Source organism: Rhinopithecus bieti, unplaced genomic scaffold (genome assembly GCF_001698545.2).
Source record: "Rhinopithecus bieti isolate Rb0 unplaced genomic scaffold, ASM169854v2 scaffold_12007, whole genome shotgun sequence".
In the NCBI taxonomy this organism is placed as follows: domain Eukaryota; kingdom Metazoa; phylum Chordata; class Mammalia; order Primates; family Cercopithecidae; genus Rhinopithecus; species Rhinopithecus bieti.
This window is the reverse complement of record NW_016806912.1, coordinates 38,771-50,909: the sequence shown is the minus strand read 5'-3', so window position 1 is coordinate 50,909 and position 12,139 is coordinate 38,771. Positions and strand designations below refer to the sequence as shown.

The window sequence follows — 12,139 nt, the reverse complement described above, 5'->3', positions numbered from 1 at the left end:
ATATTGATTCTTCCTATCCATGAGCATGGTATGTTCTTCCATTTGTTTGTGTCCTCTCTTACTTCCTTGAGCAGTGGTTTGTAGTTTTCCTTGAAGAGGTCCTTCAGATCCCTTGTAAGTTGTATTCCCAGGTATTTTATTATCTTTGTAGCACTTGTGAATGGGAGTTTACTCATGATTTGGCTCTCTGTCGTTTATTGGTGTATAGGAATGCTTCTGATTTTGCACATTGATTTTGTATCCTGGGATTTTGCTGAAGTTGCTTATCAGCTTAAGGAGATTTTGGGCTGAGACAATGGGGTTTTCTAAATATACAATCATGCCATCTGCAAACAGAGACAATTTGACTTCCTCTCTTCCTATTTGAATACCCTTTATTTCTTTCTCTTGCCTGACTGTCCTAGCCAGAACTTCCAATACTATGTTGAATAGGAGTGGTGAGAGAGGGCATCCTTGTCTTGTGCCAGTTTTCAAAGGGAATGCGTCCAGCTTTTGCCTATTCAGTAAGATAGTGGCTGTGGGTTTGTCATAAATAGCTCTTATTATTTCGAGATACATTAAATCAATACCTAGTTTATTGAGAGTTTTCAGCATGAAGGGGTGTCAAATTTTATCAAAGGCCTTTTCGGCATCTATCAAGATAATCATGTGGTTTTGTCATTGGTTCTATTTATGTGATGAATTACATTTGTTGATTTGTGCATGTTGAACCAGTTTTGCATCCCAGGGATAAAGCCAACTTGATTGAGGTGGATAAGTTTTTTGATGTGCTGCTGGATTCAACTTGCCAGTATTTTACTGAGGATTTTTGCATTGATTTTCATCAAGGATATTGGCCTGAAGGTTGTTGTTGCTATTGTGTCTCTGCCAAGTTTTGGTATTAGGATGATGCTGGCCTCATAAAATGAGTTAGGGAAGAGTAGCTCCTTTTCAATTGTTTGCAATAGTTTCAGAAGGAATGATGGCAGCTCCTCGTTGTACCTCTGCTAGAATTCAACTGTGAATCCATCTTTCCTGAGCTTTTTTTAGTTGGTAGGCTATTTATTACTGCCTCAATTTCAGAACCTGTTATTGCTCTTTTCAGGGACTTGATGTCTTCCTGGTTAGTGTTGGGAGGGTGTACGTGTCAAGGAATTTATCCATTTCTTCTAGATATTCTAGTTTATTTGCATAGAGGTGCTTGTAGTATTCTCTGATGGTAGTTTGTATTTCTGTGGAGTCAGTGGTATTATCCCCTTTATCATTTTTTATTGCATCCATTTGATTTTGTTCTTTTCTTCTTTATTAGTCTATCTAGCATTCTATCTGTTTTATTGGTTTTCAAAAACATAGCTCTTTTATTCATTGATTTTTTTGAAGAGATTTTCATTTCTCTATCTCCTTCAGTTCTGCTCTAATCTTAGTTATTTATTGTCTTCTACTAGCTTTTGGAATTGTTTGCTCTTGTTTTTCTAGTTATTTTAATTGTGATGTTGTTGATTTGAGATCTTTCTAGCTTTCCGATGTGGGCATTTAGTGCTATAACTTCCCCTCTTAACACAGCTTTAGCTGTGTTTCAGAGATTCTAGTACATTGTTTCTTTGTTCTCATTGGTTTGAAATAACTTCTTGATTTCTGCCTTAATTTCATTATTTACCCAGGAGTCATTCAGGAGCAGGTTGTTCAATTTCCATGAAGTTGTGTGGTTTTGCAGGAGTTTCTTAATCCCGAGTCCTAATTTGATTGCACTGTGGTCTGAGAGACTGTTTGTTATGATTTCAGTTATTTTGCATTTGCCGAGGAATGTTTTACTTCCAATGATGTGGTCAATGTTAGATTAAGTGTCATGTAGCACTGAGAAGAATGTATATTCTTTTGTTTTGGGGTAGAGAGTTCAGCATATATCCATTAGTTCCACTTGATCCAGAGCTGAGTTCAAGTCCTGCATATCCTCATAAATGTTGTCTCATTGCTCTGTCTAATATTGACAGTGGTGTGCTAAAGTCTCTCACTATTATTGTGTGGGAGTTGAAGTCTTTTTGTAGGTCTCTATGAACTTGTTTTATGAATCTGGGTGCTTTTGTATTGGGTTCATATATATTTAGAATAGTTAGCTCTTCTTGTTTAATTGATCGCTTTATCAATATGTAATGCCCTTCTTTGCCTTTTTTTTTCTTTATTCTTTTTTTTTTCATCTTTGTTGGTTTAAAGTCTGCTTCATCAGAGACTAGGATTACAACCCCTGCTTTTTTTCTGCTTTCCATTTGCTGGGTAAATTTTCCTTCATCCCTTAATTTTGAGCCTATATCTGTCTTTGCATGTGAGATGGGTCTCTTGAACACATCACTCTGATAGGTCTTGACTTGTTATTCAATTTGCAAGTCTGTATCTTTTAATTGGGGCATTTAGCCCATTTCCATTTAACGTTAATATTGTTATGTGTGAATTTGATTCTGTCATTATGATGGTAGCTAGTCATACTGCACACTAGTTGATGCCATATTTTTTTTCATAATGTCATTGGTTTTTATGTTTTGGTGAATTTCTCAGTGTCTGGTACTGGTTTTTCCTTTCCATATTTAGTGCTTCCTTCTGGAGCTCTTGCAAGCAGGCCTTGTGGTGATGAATTTCCTTAGCATTTGCTTGTCTGAGAAGGATTTTATTTCACCTTCTCTTATGAAGCTTAATTTGGCCTGATATTAAATTCTGGGTTGAAAATTCTTCCCATTAAGAATGTTTAATATTGGCCCCCACTCTCTTCTGGCTTGTAGGGTTTCTGCTGAGAGATCCGCTGTTAGTCTGATGGGCTTCACTTTGTAGGTGGCCTGGCCTTTCTCTTTGGCTGCCCTTAACATTTTTTTTCCTTCATTTCAACCTTGGAGAACCTGATGATTATCTGTCTTCGGATTAATCTTCTCGTGAAGTATCTTGGTAGAATTCTTTGTATTTTCTGAATTTGAATGTTGGCCTGTCTTACTAGGTTCAGGAAGTTCTCCTAGATAATATCCTGAAGTGTGTTTTCCAACTTGGTTCCATTCTTTCCATCTCTTTCAGATACTCGTCTTTTTACATAGTCCCGTATTACTTGGAGGTTTTGTTTGTTCCTCTTTATTTATTTTTTTGCCTGCTGTATTTCAGCAAGATAGTCTTTCATTTCTGACCTTCTTTTTTTTTCACTTGATTGATTCAGCTATTAATACTTGTGTATGCTTCGTGAAGTTCTTGTTCTGTGTTTTTCAGCTCCATCAGGTCATTATGTTCCTCCTTAAACTGGTTATTCTAGTTAGCAGCATCTATAACCTTTTATCAAGTTTCTTAGCTTCTTTGCATTGGGTTACACCATGCTCCTTTACTTCGGCGAAGTTTGTTATTACCCACTTTCTAAAGCCTACTTCTGTCAATTCATCAAACTCATTCTCCGTCCAGTTCTGCACCCTTGCTGGAGAGGTGTTACAATTATTTGGAGGAGAAGAGGCACGCTAGCCTTTTGGGTTTTAAGCATTTCTTTTTTTCTTTTTTTTTTCTTTTCTTTTATTTTTTCTTTTCTCTCTCTTTATTTATTTATTTTTTATTTTGCTGATTCTTTCTCATCTTCATGAGTTTGTCTAGTTTCAATCTTTGAGGCTGCTGACCCTTGGATGAAGTTTCTGTGGGGACTTTTTTTTTGTTGTTGATTCTGTTGTTGTTGCTTTCTGTTTGTTTATTTTTCTTTCAATAGTCAGGTCCCTCTTCTGTAGGGCTGCTGTGGTTTGCCGGGGGTTAACTTCAGGTCCCCTTTATCTGGTTCATTCCTGCTCCTGGACATGTCACTCGATGAGCCTGGAGAAGAGCAAAGATGGGTGCCTGCTCCTTCTTCTGGGATCTCTGACCTTGAGGGGAACTGACCTGATGCCAGTAGGAATGCTCCTGTTTAGAGTGTCTGACAACCCCTGTGGGTCTCACCCAGTTGGATGGCATGGGAAGCAGGATCCATTTAACAAAGCACTTTGGCTGTCCCTTGGTAGAGGGGGTGTTCTGCACTGGAGGGAAACCCACTCATCAGGGCTTCCCAGATTCCTCAGAGCTAGTAGGAGGAAAGACTGAATCTCCTGGTCTGTGGAGACTATGGCCAACCATACCCTTGGGGGCTCAGTCCCAGGGAGATCAGAGTTTTGTTCCTGAGCCCCTGGCTGGAGTTGCTGGAGTTCTTGCAGGGAAGCCCTGCAGCGGAAGTGTTTGCTGCCACCACTCCCCCAAGGAGCTCAGCTAGCTGACCTAGAAAGCAGGCAGCTGCAGCAGTGGTGATGGCCACCCCTCCCCCTGGAACTTGGCAGGCTTAGGCAGATTCTAGCCAAGTGGCTGTGAGAATTTGTGCAGCTCTATGGTTGGGAGCCAAGCCCTGGTGGTGTGGGCTCATGAGTGAGATTCTCTGATCCATGTGTTACATAGTTCCGTGGAGAAAGCACGGTTTCCCAGGCTGGATAGCACACCCACTCACTGCCTCCCTTGGCTGAGGGTGGGGGCTCCCCTGCCCTGTGTGGCTCTCAGGTGGGAGCCTTCCTTCCACTGCTCTTCTTTCCTCTCCGTTGGTAATGCCAGAAGCCTAGTCAGTCCTAATAACAAAACCTGGTTACCTTAGTTTCCAACGCAGGATTCCATGCTGTTTGGGATCTTTTCGATGGGAGCCTCTGATCATTGCTGCTTCCATCTTGGCCCCGCCCAGTTGTAAGCTCAAAATATCCACTCTTTCAAAGATACGTGAAGAGGATAATAAAGGCATTTTTTTGGGGGGGAAATATTTATAAATTCTGTAATTAATAATGGCTTTCTATCAGGAACATAAAAATAACTCTTGAAAACACAATAACAACAACCACAAAAAATCACTCCAATAAAATAGATGAAAGATTTAGAAACTTCACCACTGAGGAAATATAAATGACAGGTAAGTGCAATGTAAAATTCTTAACATTATTAGTCATTCTGGAAATGCATTTTAAAATGAAAGTGGGTATTTAAAAAAAGAAATCTGAGTATGCTGAGTAACTGGAACACTCATATATTACTGGTAGGAATGAGGAAGGGTGCATCTAATATGGAAAACATTTTGGTCATTTTTTAAGAAATAAAGTGTAGCAAATACTCATCATTTCCAGAAACTACACTCCTAGGTTTTTACGCAAGTGAAATAAAAAATATATGCATATATAAACCTGTACGTCAATGTTTATAGTATCGTTTCTTTGTAATCAACCAAAACTGAATACAAGTCAAATGTTCTTCAACTGTATACACAAATAAACATTTGTATATCTATACAATTGAATACAATTTGTCAAAAAAAATAGTGATACGAACAATAAAATGCCCGAATTTCAAATGCACTGTGGCAGTAGTCAGACTCAAAAGGCTGTTGTAATAGTTAGCTTTAGGCATCAACTAGGCTAAGGGATGCCCTGAGAGCTGGAAAAACATAATTTCTGAGTATGTCTGTGAGAGTATTTCTGGAAGATGTTGGGATTTGAATCAATAGACTGAGTAAAGACAATCCACTTTTAACAATCTGTCAATTGTCAACCAATGTATTGAGAGCCCAAATACAGCAAAAAGGGAGAAGGAGAAGGAGGGATGAGTGTTCCAGTTCTCTTCTTGAACTGGAACACTCATCTTCTGCTCTCGGATATTGAAGCTCTTGGTTCTCAGGCCTGTGGTCTCCAGGACTTACACCAGTGGATCTCGCAGATTTCAGACCTTTCGAAGCATACTAAATTATATCACTGGCTTTCATAATTCTCCAGTTTGCACGTGAAAAATGGTGAGACTTCTCAGTCTCCATAATTTCATGAGCCAATTCCCATAATAAATCACTCTCTCTGTTTCTGTCTTTCTCTATCTCTCTGTCTCTTCCTATCTCTATTGCTGCCTTTATCTGTCTCTCTCTCTATATATGTATATATGGTATTACATTATTTTATTTCTGTATTATGTGATTCTTAGATTTATAAATGTTGATTTATACCTATATTATCTTATGTGACTTTGTAAATTTGAAGACACAGCTCTGTTTTGCATATAAAACCAAATTGCATACTATACTTTAAGGGAAAATTACATAGAAGCTATAAATGAAAGTATAAATTTTCCCTTGGCAAAGGCTTTTAAAGAAATCTATATTATTCTGAGTATGCAAACATCTCCTTTACACAGACTCAAAGAAATTCAATTGTTACAGTAAGTATACCTTATCCTTTGAAGATGTGCATTATAAAGACATTTTAAGAAGTAGGCATTCTACAAGTTTCCCTTTGTAATTTAGCCATTGGCAATTGTATATATGTATAGACAATTATTAGTCTCATGCTTCAAAATAGCTGTGACGATAGACTGGTTCTATAACATTTTTAGGACTCTACATGCTCTTTTTTAGGAAAATGACTTTGCATCTTTCTTTCTCATTTATTGTAAAGTGGTCATCCTATAAAGGCAGGGAAACCAAATACCTAAATTATGCATAATTCTGTAATATTAGAAATCATCTTTCCTACATTTGCTTCTGCTTCTGAAAAAAATTAAAAATTATGTTGATTTTACATTGTTGTCATTTAATATAAACAATGGTGATGTGCCAGTAAATTAAAGGCTGAATTTACCTACTACTTATATTGTACATAGCATGTTAAAATGGTGCTGATACAACACAGAATTAGCACTGTTTTATTACATAATGCCTTAATACTGTTCAAATATAGGTTTTATTTCTTTTTTTTTTTTTTTAAGTTGTTGAAGTTTTCTTCTGGGGTTTTATGGTTTTTGCATTTAAGACTTCAGTTTGTCTTGAGTTAATTTTTGTATGAGGTGTAAGGAAGGATCCAGTTTCTGTTTTCTGCATTTGGCTAGCCAGTTTTCCCAGCACCATTTATTAAACAGGGAATCCTTTTCCCAATGGGAATCCTTTTCCCATTGCTCATTTTGGTCATGTTTGTCAAAGATCAGATGGTTGTACATGTGTGGTGTTACATCTGAGGTATCTGTTCTATTCCATTGGTCTATATATCTGTTTTGGTACCAGTACCATGCTGTTTTGGTTACTGTAGCCTTGTAGTATAGTTTGAAGTCAGGTGGCATGATGCCTCCAGCTTTGTTGTTTTGCTTAGAATTGTTTTGGCTATATGGGCCCCTTTTGGTTCCATGTGAAATTTAAAGTAGTTTTTTCTATTCAGGATGTAGGCATGGGCAAAAACTTCATGACTAAACCACCAAAAGCAATTCCAACAAAAGCCAAAATTGACAAATTAGATCTAATTAAACTAAAGAGCTTCTGCACAGCAAGAGAAACTGTCATCAGAGTGAACAAGAAACCTATGAATGGGAGAAAATTTTTGTAATCTATCCATCTGACAAAGGGCTAATATCCAGAAACTACAAGAAACTTAAACTTACAATAAAAAAAAAAATCAAAAAGTGGGGAAAGAATATGAACATATGAACAGACACTTCTCAAAAGAAGACATTTATGTGGCCAACAAACATATGAAAAAAAGCTCATCACTGGTCAATAAAGAAATGCAAAGCAAAACCACAATGAGATCTCACACCAGTTAATATGGCGATTATTAAAAAGTCAGGAGACAACAGATGCTAGTGACACTGTGGAGAAATAGGAACACTTTTACACTGTTGGTGGGAGTGTAAATTACTTCAGTCATTGTGGAAGACAGTGTGGCGATTCCTCAAGGAGCTAGAACCAGAAATACCATTTGACCCAGCAACCCCTTTACTGGGTATATACCCAAAGGGATATAAATCATTCTACTATAAAGACACATGCACACATATGTTTATTGCGGCACTGTTCACAATAGCAAAGACTTGGAACCAACCCAAATACCCATCAATGATAGGCTAGATAAAGAAAATGCAGCACATATATACCATGGAATACTATGCAGCCATAAAAAAGAATGAGTTCATGTTCTTTGCAGGGACATGAATGAAGCTGGAAGCCATCATTCTCAGCAAACTAGCACAGGAGCAGAAAACCAAATACTTCATGTTCTCATTCATAAGTGGGAGTTGAACAATGAGAATACATGGATACAGGGAGGGGAACTGGGGCCTGTCAGGGGTAGGAAGCAAGGGGAGGTAGAGCATTAGGACAAATACCTAATGCATGCGGGGCTTAAAACTTAGATGATGGGTTGATAGGTGCAGCAAATTACCATGGCATATGTATACCTATATAAGAAACCTGCACATTCTGCACATGTATTCCAGAACTTAAGAATTTTTTTTTTTTTAGATGGAGTCTTGCTCTGTCACCCAGGCTGGAGTGCAATGGCGTGATCTCCACTCACTGCAACCCCCGCCTTTCAGGTTCAAGCTATTCTCCTGCCTCAGCCTCCTGAGTAGCTGGAATTATAGGCACGTGCCACCTCATCAGGCTAATTTTTGTATTTTTAGTAGAGACAGGGTTTCACCATGTTGGTCAGGCTGGTCTCAAACTCTGGACCTCATGATCCACTCACCTCGCCCTCCCAAAATGCTGGGATTACAGGCGTGAACCACCGCGCCAGGCCGGGTAAAGTAAAATTTTTTTAAAAAAAGTTTTATTTTGGGTTAAGGGGTACATGTGCAAGTTTTTTATATTGACAAACTCATGTTATAGGGGCTTGTGGTGCAAATTTTGTCACCCAGGTACTAAGTATAGTGCTCGATAGTTATTTTTTCTGATCCTCTTTCTCCTTCCACCTTCCAGCCTCAAGCAGGCCTAAGTATCTCTTGTTCCCCTTTTTGTTTCCATGTGTTCTCATTATTTAGCTTCCACTTATAAGTGAGAACATACAGTATTTGGTTTTCTGTTCCTGTATTAGTTTGCTAGGATAATAGCCTCCTGTTCCATTCATGCTCCCAGAAGGGATATAATATTTTTTTTTCTGCCTGCATAGTATTCCATGGTATATATGTACCACATTTTCTTTATCTAATCTGTCATTGATGGGCATTTACGTTGATTCCATGTCTTTGCTATTGTGAATAGTGCTGCAATGAACATATACATGCATATGTCTTTGTGGTAGAACAACTTCTATTCCTTTTATTTTACTATATTGATTTTCCTATATTTTGCCCAGTAATGAACAACTTTAAAATAGTAAGAACTATCTATCCTAAATCCACAGACAAAATCATACTAAACAGTCAAAAGCTGAATGTATTCCCTTTGAAAACCGGCACAAGATGAGGATGCCCTGTCTCACCACACCTGTCCATCGTGGTATTGGAAGTCCTGGCCAGAGAAATAAGGTAAGAGAAATAAGTAAATGGCATCCAAATAGGATGAGAGAAAGTCAAACTATCCCTATTTGCAGAAGACATGATTCTATATCTAGAAAACCCTATAGTCATGGCCTCAAAGCTTCTTAACCTGATAAACATCTTTAGCAAAGTTTCAGAATACAAAACCAATGCACAAAAATCACTAGCATTCCTATTCACAAACAGGCAAGCTGAGAGCCAAATCAAGAATGCAATTGCGTTTACAACTGCCACAAAAAGAATGATACAGCTAGCCAGTTAGGTGAAAGAGCTCTACAATGAGAATAACAAAACAATGCAGAAAGAAATCAGAGATCACACAAATAAATGGAAAAACATACCATGCTCATGAACAGGAAGAATCAATATCATTAAAATGATCATACTGCCTAAAACAATTTACAGATTCAATGCTATTCCTATCAAACTTCCAATAATATTCTTGAAAGAATTAGATAAAGCTATTATAAAATTCATATGGAATCAAAAAAGAGCCTGAATACCTAAGGCAATCCTAAGCAAAGATAACAGAACTGAAAACATCACAGTACCCAACTTCAAAATATACTACAGGGTGGGGCCATGAGCCGTGGCTCACGCCTGTAATTTCAGCACTTTGGGAGGGTGGATTACGAGGTCAGGAGTTCGAGACCAGCCTGACCAACAACATGGTGAAACCACATCTCTACTAAATATACAAAATTTAGCCGGGCGTTGTGGCACGCGCCTGTATTCCAGCCTGGGCAATAGAGCGCGAAACTCCGTCAAAAAAAAAAAAAAAAAAAAAAAAAAAAAAAGGCAGCCGGCAGGCAGGGGCTGGGACCCCAGGCCTGGAGTGCCTGAGGGTCCGGCTGCGATGACGGCAGCGGAGGTCCAGTGGGCTTGGTGCGTGAGTCCGTAGCGGCTCGGGGTCCGCTCGCGGGCTGTGGTGCAAGCAAGCGGCCGGCTCCCCTCCTCCCCGGCTCACCTCCACCGCTGTGATTGGCTGGAAGTTGGCGCTGGCCGGATGGAAATTCCAGTGACAGTCTCCAAATTCGCCTCCATCTGTACCATGGGCGCCAATGCTTCAACGCTAGAGAAAGAGATTGGTCCAGAACAGTTTCCGGTCAATGAGCATTATTTTGGATTAATCAATTTTGGGAATACCTGCTACTGCAATTCAGTTCTTCAAGCACTTTACTTTTGTTGTCCATTTCGGGAAAAAGTTCTTGTATGTGAGAGTCAACCCAGGACAAAGGAGAGCCTTCTTACATGCTTAGCAGATCTCTTTCATAGCATAGCCACTCAGAAGAAAAAAGTTGGAGTAATACCTCCTAAGAAGTTCATCACAAGATTACGGAAAGAAAATGAGCTTTTTGACAACATCTTGCAACAAGATGTCCATGAATTCTTGAATTATCTACTAAATACAATTGCTGATATTTTACAAGAAGAGAGAAAGCAGGAAAAACAAAATGGTCGCTTACCTAATGGTAATATTGATAATGAAAATAATAACAGCACACCAGACCCAACGTGGGTTCATGAGATTTTTCAGGAAACATTAACTAATGAAACCAGATATCTTACTTGTGAAACTATAAGCAGTAAAGATGAAGATTTTTTTAGACCTTTCTGTTGACCTGGAACAAAATACATCAATTACTCACTGCCTAAGGGGTTTCGGCAACACAGAAACTCTGTGTGGTGAATACAAGTATTACTGTGAAGAGTGTCGCAGCAAACAGGAAGCACATAAACGGATGAAAGTTTAAAAACTACCCATGATTCTAGCTCTACACTTGAAGAGATTTAAATATATGGATCAATTTCATCGCTATACAAAACTCTCTTACCGGGTAGTTTTTCCTTTAGAACTTTGTCTATTTAACACTTCAGGTTATGCCACCAATCCAGACAGAATGTACGACCTTGTTGCTGTTGTGGTTCACTGTGGAAGTAGTCCCAAGCGAGGCCATTATATTGCAATAGTTGAGAGTCATGATTTTTGGTTGTTGTTTGATGACGACATTGTAGAAAAAATAGTTGCGCAAGCTATTGAAGAATTCTTCGGGTTGACATCAGATACTCAAAGAACTCTGAGTCTGGTTACATCCTTTCCTATCAGTCTCAGGACTGAGGCGGAACGGTGATGAAGAGATACTTTCTGCCTCATTTCTTCTCTGGTTATGTTGGAAAGGGTCAAGCACTGATTTTTCAAGAAAAGAGAAATGCAGGAAACTCAGGATGCAGTAGCACACTTTGCACATGATAAAGCAAAGACGATGGATTGACAAGCCCTTCCAATTATGGTAGTTGATTTATTTGCTCAGGTATCATGCTGTCTGCACAGTTCCATACAACAAGGAGGTAAAATCAGAGATACCAGCTCCTCTTGTAAAACAGCCTTCCAATCATTGACACATATTTTCTCTTTATTAATTGCACCAATAATGTTTTGAATTCCTTGGGGGTGCAGTAGAAAGAATCGGAATCTGTGCTGTATTGATAAGGAGATGATGTTGAACACACTGCATAAATTTGCCTGGTTCAGTATGTATAGAAGCATATTCAGTGGTCTTTTCAAGAGGAAACCAGAAATACTTTTGGGTCTAGCACTTCCAGTTGCCTTCCTGATATGAAAATTAACATGCTGGATAATCCAGTGTCGGGAAGACAAAGATGTTTTGCTTCTCTGAAGAAGCTTATAATAATGTACAGTATATGTATATGTAGAGAGCAATTGGTCAAACGTGGCTTTTTGTTTCCCCAAGGGGAAAGACTGGCTTTGTAATTATAATTTATTCCTTATTTATTTTACTTAAAACTGGTAGAGTCTAAGTATTCTATGAAGTGTTCATGATTCTGTCAGTAAATTTGAGCATAT

General features: G+C 38.5%; 1 pseudogene; it reads left to right on the top strand.

The window, feature by feature from the left end:
- Positions 1-10,279: 10,279 nt before the first annotated feature.
- On the top strand, positions 10,280-11,392 carry LOC108533764 (ubiquitin carboxyl-terminal hydrolase 12 pseudogene; annotated as a pseudogene).
- Positions 11,393-12,139: the final 747 nt, after the last annotated feature.